Source organism: Pan troglodytes, chromosome 9, assembly GCF_028858775.2.
Source record: "Pan troglodytes isolate AG18354 chromosome 9, NHGRI_mPanTro3-v2.0_pri, whole genome shotgun sequence".
Taxonomy (NCBI): domain Eukaryota; kingdom Metazoa; phylum Chordata; class Mammalia; order Primates; family Hominidae; genus Pan; species Pan troglodytes.
Window position 1 is genome coordinate 60,985,698 of NC_072407.2, and position 8,833 is coordinate 60,994,530.

Here is an 8,833-nt window from a genome sequence, read left to right on the forward strand (position 1 = left end):
ATGTTAGCTGGTTATTTTGCTCGTTAGTTGATGCAGTTTCTTCCTAGTCTCAATGGTCTTTACATTTTGGCATGATTTTGCAGCGGCTGGTACTGGTTGTTCCTTTCCATGTTTAGTGCTTCCTTCAGGAGCTCTTTTAGGGCAGGCCTGATGGTGACAAAATCTCTCAGCATTTGTTTGTCTGTAAAGTATTTTATTTCTCCTTCACTTATGAAGCTTAGTTTGGCTGGATATGAAATTCTGGATTGAAAATTCTTTTCTTGAAGAATGTTGAATATTGGTCCCCACTCTCTTCTGTCTTGTAGAGTTTCTGCTGAGAGATCCACCTTTTAAGTTTTTTTATGGGTATCTTGTCTTCTAGGGATAAGTCTGCAAGTTTATACCTGTTCTGGCAGTGAGGATTACCTGGTAGGATCCTTTCCAGCATGGTTCCTGAGCAATCTGTCTCAGATTTCTTTCCTAGAATTACCTACTTTTAGGTTATGTGGGAACTAATCCTCTGTCTAATGGGACAAGACAGGCTGTACTGAATGAAAAATAATAGAGTGCAGTGGGTTAGTCTTTTAAAATATTTATCTACATCAGATTATAAGATGTTAGAATCCAGCATTGGTGGAGCTGTCACTTGTGATGTGGGCCTGCTGGTGAGCAGATCACAGGTGTATTCATATAATGGCATAAGACTCAGAAAAAAATTGAATGAAATACTGATATATTGAACAGCATGGATGTGTTTCACAGGTATTTTAATGAATAGAAATATCGGACACTAAAAAGAATACCCACTATAAGATGCTAATCACAAAATAAATCTTAACAGTTGTAGGGATGTGAATTGATTGAAGTAAGTTTCAGAGATTATGTTGTTGTAATTTTTAAAGTAATGCGAATTACATAAATGCAAGCTTGTTTTAATCCCATGGAACTGTAAATTAAGATCTCTGTGTGTATAAAATATATCTCATTAAAGAGAGAAAGAAAAAGAAAGATTCTTGCCGGACACGTTGACTCACACTTGTAATCCCAGCCTTTTGGGAGGCCGAGGCGGGCTGATCACTTGAGGCCAGGAGTTCAAGACAAGCCTGGCCACCATGGTGAAACCCCTTCTCTACTAAAAATACAAAAAAATTAGCCGGGCGTGGTAGCGAGCACCTGTAATTCGAGCTACTTGGGAGGCTGAGGCAAGAGAATCGCTTGAACCTGGGAGGCGGAGGTTGCAGTGAGCTGAGATTGCACCATTGCACTCCAGCCTGGGCAACAAGAGTGAAACTCTCTCAAAAAGGAAAAAAAAAAAAAAAAAGAAAGAAAAGAAAAAGAAAGATTCTCTATGAAACTTTTGAGTTATTGGAGGTCCACAAATTTATTTAATTTGTCCTTCTAATTAAAGGCTATTTTACTATGCTTGTTATTCTAGATCCAAGAACACTTCTCGCACCTCTAGTACATTACTTCTCTGTCTGCTAAGTATGTGAGGTTGCTAATGAGAAGCCTGAATCAATGTGGTTCTTAGTTTTCTGATCAAAACCAGTGACTCTGAAACCTTGTAAATGCTTGTCTTCACCATTGGTGGTCTAAAATTTCAATATGAAATATCGAATGAGTGATTTCTCCATTCAGTCTTAAGTTGGTTTTTTGAAGCATAAGTCACTCTTCAGATCTACTGTTTCCCTCACCTCTTTTTTCTTTTCCTCCCTTTAAATTGTTTTCATCTCTCTGTTTGCCCTGTTCTCCTATTTTTGGAATGCCATTTAAATGGGCATTCAAACTTGTCAATCTGTTACTCATTTATCTTATCTTTTCCGTCATATTTTCCAACCTTTCTTCATTTTGTGTTATGTTCACAGCATACTTTCTGCTAGATCTTCTAGCTTTCTTTTCTTTTTTTTCTTTTTTTGAGACGGAGTCTTGCAGTCTTGCTCTAACACCAGGCTGGAGTGCAGTGGCACAATCTTGGCTCACTGCAACCTCCGCCTCCTGCGTTCAAGCAATTCCCCGACCTCAGCCTCCCGAGTAGCTAGGACTACAGTCGTGTGCCACCACACCTGGCTAATTTTTTGTATTTTAGTAGAGATGGGGTTTCACCATGTTGGCCAGGATTGACCTTGTGATCTTCCTGCCTCGGCCTCCCAAAGTGCTGGGATTACAGGTGTGAGCCATGGCACTCTGCCTCTAGCTTTCTAATTATCTATGAGCTGTGTCCACTTGGCTATTCAGTTCATATATTAAGATTTTAATTCAGAGTTCTAATATTTAATTTTTAGAATCTCTGTTTGATTCATTTTTATTCAAGTAATACAGGAAATCACAGTTATACATATTGAAAATCTTCTGATTGCTCTCTTCTTTTCAGCAGGTATAAATTCATTCATAAGGCAGGTACAGTGGCTCATGTCTATAATCCCACTACTTTGGGAGACTGAGGTGGGAGGATTTTTTGAGGACAGGAGTTTGACACCAGCCTGAGCAATGTAGCCAGACCTTGTCTCTACAAAAAAATTATTTTTAATTAGCCAATTTTTTTTTCCTTCAAGATGGCTGTCTAGGGATATCACAAGCAAGTTTTCCTCAGAAGGAAGATAAAGTTACCACTGAATCATTAAGATTTGAATGGAAAACAGAGAAAAAGAGAGCCAGGACCAGTCAGGAAGAAGCTGGGGTGCACAGAAAAAAAGCAGCAAACGTCTGGATGAGATCAACCCAAAGGAACTCAGAGCCCAGTGGAAAGTATAGATGGGAGGGCTTTTCTGCTCCCCAAACCCCTCTGACAATCTGCTAAATGCTAAATGGTCAGGGAGCTTCTCTCACCTCCCAATACAGGACAACAATATGACTGGTGATTGGTGAATTGCATGGGAATAGAGAACAGGGTGGCCAGCTCACAGAGCCATACCACACCCCACTCAGACACAGGCTGAGACAGTGTGTACCATATGAGTTGTGCATTTGTGGTACCACCCCCTGCCTGGGGATCCTTTGCCTTTGAGCCTCTGCACCACCAGATGACCTGCAGGCATTCTCTACAACCCACTCTGACTTTGGCAAGCACAGGGGACTGGTGGGTCCCCTGGGAATTGTAGTACCCTGGAAATGTAACCTTCAGCCCAGATCTCCCCTAAGGGAGGATGGAGCATGGCCTCCACTTGGGATAAAGAAAACATAGGCATGGTGCCAACTGCTGATGGAACCACTGCCAAAGCCAGAAACAGATGCGGAGAGAGGAGTCATCTCTCTGCCCCTGTCCCTGTACCCAAGTGCACTCTTGTGGATGCAGCAACAGTTCTTCTCATTGGGGCCTGGTGAGCATTTGCAGGAAGAACACCATTTTCTGGCAGATCTACTCCCACTGAAAGTGAACCTGTGCCTTCTCAAGCATTCTTGAAGGGTAGGATCCAGCTTCCTCTCCCTGTACAGAGCAGCAGCACGCTGGCAATGGAGGGAAGTCTATGGAGTTGCCTCACCTGGACTGTGGGAAGAAGCTCTGCCCCAGCCCCCATCCTAGTGGTAGCCATCGGAGAGACAGATCTATGACCAACGGCTACACATGAGACTTACAAAAGTCTCATGATCTTTATAAACAGAAGGTCATGAGACCCAAGACAGGGGTGTAATAAGGAAATGGAGCACAATCCTGTTGGCTTAGGATAAGGAGAGGGTGACCACTCCCTTCCCCTTCCCCTGAGACTTCAGCACTTGCCCATCACAATTTCTTCCTGCTACCCTCAGCAGTGCTGGTGCATACACTGGGCACCAGGCTACCTGCTGGCTCTTACTATTAAAGAGTGTAGCCTGAATTGCATAAACAAACAAAAAAATTGCTATTACAAACAACATCTGTGATAGTCACCTCATGAATTTATTTGCCACTGAGGAACATGTACAGAATATTGGCCCTCTGAAAGCCCCCAGAAACAAAGCAAATTGATTATATACAACATACACCAGAGTCATATCCTCAAGGGAAAAAATTTAAAAAAATCCCCATCCAAATGAAGCAAATTCAATAAAAGAAGCATCAGCTTCCTCGGTTAGGAAGGCAGCATAAGAACCCCAGCAGTACAGACGACAAGAGTGTTCCATCACCTCCAATGGACTGCACTCACTTCCTAGCACTGGATCCTAACCAGATTGAAACGGCTGAGATGACAGATATAGAACTCAGAATATGGATGGCAAGGAAACTCAACAATCTGCCAGAGAAAGTTGAAATCAAATACAAAGAAGACAGAAGAAAGATTCAGAGCATGAAAGACAACATAGCTATATATTAGGAAAGAACCACACAGAACTTCTGGAACAGAAAAATTTACTACAGAAATTTCCAAATACAGTTGTATACTTTAACCATAATGTAGACCAAGCAGAAGAAAGAATTTCAGAGCTTGAAGACAAGGGTTCTCAAGTAATCCAGTCAGACAAAAAATAAAAAATAAAAATGAAAAAGCCTTCAAGATCTATGATATTATGTAAAGTGACCAAACCTATGACTTATTGACATTCCTAAGAGAAGAAAACAAGCAACCTGGAAAACATATATGAGGGTTTAATTCAGGAAAATTTCCCCAATCTTGCTGGACAGGTCTATATGCAGATACAAGAAGTTCAGAGAACTCCTGTAAGATACTATACAAGACAATCATCCCCAAGGAATATAGTCATAAAGCTATCCAAGGTCAATAGAGCCAGAAGAGATTGGGAGCCTATTTTTAGTCTTCTTAAAGAAAAAAACATGCCAGATAAGAATTTCATTTTCATTTTCCACCAAACCAAGCCTCATAAAGGAAAGAGAAATAAAGCTATTCCAAGACCAGCAAATGTTAAGGGAATTCATCACTATCAGACTGGACATACAAAGAAATGCTCAAAGGAGTTGTAAACATGGAAATGAATGAACAATACTTGCTACCAGGAAAGCACACATAAGTACAAAACTTACAAACTCAATAAAGCAACTATGCAATCAAGAAATGCAACACAGATACCTAATAACCACACGGCAAGAAAAAAACCTAACATATCAATATTAATCTTGAACATAAACAGCCTAAACACTCACTTAAAAGATACAGAATGGCAAGTTGGATAAAAAACAAGACCCAACAGTCTCCTGTTTCAAGAAACTCATCTCATATGTAATGACACCCATGGGCTCAAAGTATAGGGATGGAGAATAATCTGTTACACAAATGGAAAACACAAAAGAGCTGGGGTCACTATTCTTGTAGCATATAAAGAGACTTTAAACCAATAACAATAAAAATGGATGATAATAATTAAAAAGGACATAATGATAAAAGGTTCACTTCAGCAAGATTTAACAACATCCTGCACATGTACCCCTGAACTTAAGATAAAAATTAAATATATACATATGTAAATATGTGTATATATATATGCACCCAACACCAGTGCATCCAATTTTATAAAACAAATACCATTAGGCCTACAAAAAAGTGAGAAAACCATACAATAATAGTGAGGGGACTTCAATACCCCACTGACAGCATTAGACAGACCATTGAGGCAGAAAACTAACAAATTCTGGACTTAAATTGAACACTTGACCAAATGGACCTAATACACAGCTACAGAGTACTCCACCCAACAACCACAGAATATACATTATTTTTATCTGCACATGGAATGTACTCTAAGATTGACCACATGTTTAGTCATAAACTGAATTTAAAAAAACTGAAAGTCATACCAAGCATCTTCTTGGACCACACTGGAATATAAATAAAAATCAATACCAAGAGGAATTCTCAAACCACACAAATACACAGAAATGAAAGAAGTTGTTCCTAAAGAATTTTGGATAAACAATAAAATTAAGGCAGAAATCAAAATATTCTTTGAAACTAATGAAAATAGAGACAAAACATACCAAAACCTCTGGGATACAGCCAAAGCAGTGTTAAGAGGAAAGTTTATAGCACTGACTGCCTACAGCAAAAAGTTAGCAAGATCTCAAATTAACAACCTAGGAATTGAGATTAAGATGGCAGATAAGGGGCAGGACTAGCTTGCAGCTCCCCCTCGGATGGACAGAGCTGTGTATGAAGACTCACATCCTGAAATTCTGCTCCAAGAACTACCGTGGGTCCATACCAGGAAAGCTGAGAGAATCCACAGACCATTTGAAGAAACTGGATTACCTCTGCAGGCTCCCCGAGACACTGAAAAACAGTGAGTCTGTTTGCTTTCTCAATGGGGAGGCTTGTGGTCTGGGGCAAGTTCTGAGTCCTGGTAACTGGCTACCTGGAAATAGACTCAGTGCTGTTGGGGGGCATGGTGGGAGTGAGACCGGCCTTTGGGACTGTGGGTTGCAGAGAGTGGGGTGAGGCCTATGACTGCTGGCTTCTTCCCTGGTGACCTGTATGATTCAACAGAGGCAGCCATAATCCTCTTGGTAATATAACTCCATTGGACTGAGAACTACACCTTCATCCCTAGTAGCAGTTACAGCAAGCCCTGCCCAAGGGGAGGCTGAGCTCAGACATGCCTATCCCTGCCTCCACCTGGTGGTCTTTCTTTAACCACACTGGTAGCCAAAGACAAGATTATGAGAGCTCTCATAATCTCTTGAGAGCTCTATGGCCTTGACCACCACCTGAGAAACCTGAATACTTAACCAGGTGTCCCTAGGGCAAGTTTGCATCCTCCCTATAGAACTGCAGCTAATGTGCTCTTGAAAGTGCCACCTCCTGGCTGGAGGCCAACCAACACAAAACGAGTGCACTAAACAAAAACAACCAAGGACCCTCACAGAGTCCACTTCACTACCCTGCTACCTCCACTGAAGCAGGTGCTGATATCTATAGCTGCAAGACTGGAAGACAGTTCACACCAGAGGACTCTTTGCAGACACTCCTCAGTACCAGGCTGGAGCCTGGTAGCTCCACTGGGTGGCTAGACTCAGAAGAACAAAAACAAGCACTACAGTTTGGCTCTCAGGAAACCCCATTCCCAGGGGAAGGGGGAGAATGCTACATCAAAGGAGCACCCCATGGGATGAAAGAATATGAACAGCAGCTCTTGAATCCCAGATCTTCCCTCTGACATAGTCTACCCAAATGAGAAGGAACCAGAAAAACAATTCTGGTAATATGACAAAACGGGGTTCTTTAACACCCCCAAAAGATTATACCAGCTCACCAGCAATGGATCCAAACAAAGGCAAAATCCCCGAATTTCCAGAAAAAGAATTCAGAGGTCAATAATTAAGCTAATCAAGGAGACACCAGAGAAAGAAATAAAAAACACGATACATAATATGAAAAGAAAATTCTTCAGTGAAATAGATAGCATAAATAAAAAACAATCACAACTTCTGGAAATCAGGGACACACTTAGAGAAGTGCAAAATGCACTGGAAAATCTCAGCAATAGAATTGAACAAGCAGAAGAAAGAATTTCAGAGCTTGAAGACAAGGCTTTGGAATAACCCAATATGTCAAAGGCAAAGAACAAAGAATTTTTGACAATGAACAAAGCCTCCAAGATGTCTGGGAATAGGTTAAACATTCAATGCTGGGTCTGTGGGACAGACAACTGATGGATGAAATGAGTACTCAGACACAGATATGCGGTGTAAGAGCAGCTAGGTAACTGCCTGGCTCAAGTGGCCAGAATGCAGCCCTGAGAAGCTGGAGCTGCTTGCTTTTATTCAGCACAAGCACAATGCCAAAAGCCTGGAGCAAACACAATCTGTAGGTGATTAACATTTATTGTTCCCCTTTCACAGGAGTTCTAGACCAGACTGGCCAACATGGTTAAACCCCATCTCTACTAAAAATACAAAAAATAGCTGGGTACAATAGCACATGCCTGTAATCCCAGCTACCCTGGAGGCTGAAACAGGAGAATCGCTGGAACCTGAGAGGTGGAAGCTGCAGTGAGCCAAAATCATGCCACTGCACTCCAGACTGGGTGACAGCACGAAACTCTGTCTCAAAAAAAGAAAAAAAAATAGAAAACTGTCCTAACCTGTTGCAACCTGAAAGATTATCTCTCTTGTTCCCCCTCAACTGACTCTTGTTTGAGACAATTATCTAAACTTTTAATAGAGTTCAGGCATTCTGAAGTAGTGCTATAATTGGAATGTTTGTGTTTCCTCCAAAATTCATGTTGAAACTTAATCCTCAATGTAACAGTATTAAGAGATAGTCTTTAAGAGATAATTAGGCCACAAGAACTTACACCCTTATGGATGGGATTTGTGCCTGAAGGAAAAAGGACTGGAGGAAATTAGCTGGGCTCCTTTTTGCTCTTCTGTCTTTCTGCCATGTGAGGACACAGTGTTCATCCCCTACAAAGAACACAGCAATAATGCACCACCTTGGAAGCAGGGACTGGATTCTCACAGACACCAAATCTGCTGGCACCATGATTTTAGACTTCCAGCCTCCAGAACTGTGATAAATAAATTTTTAATTATTTTATTATTATTTTAAATAAACAAATAAGTTCAGACTGTTATTTATGAATTACCCAGTCTCAGGTATTTTGTTACAGCAGGAACAAACTGAGATTAGTAATGTGCTGAGGCTAATTGGACAAGCAGGTGTTCATGCTGTCTCCTCTCCCTTCAACTCCTATCTCTCCTCAATAAACCATCACATCCCTGGGTCAAGGTGCTCCCACCTTCCCCTTTTCATACACTCATTCCTTTCATGCTGTCACCATGATGAACCACTTAGCTTGAACAAACACAATAAAAATTGTATACAGTCAAACACAAAACTTTCTGTATTATTTAGGATTGTGGTGGGTTTTGGAAGCTCATCTTTAGAAAAAACATTGGATCTTTTTTCCTGGAATAGGAGCTTGGAGA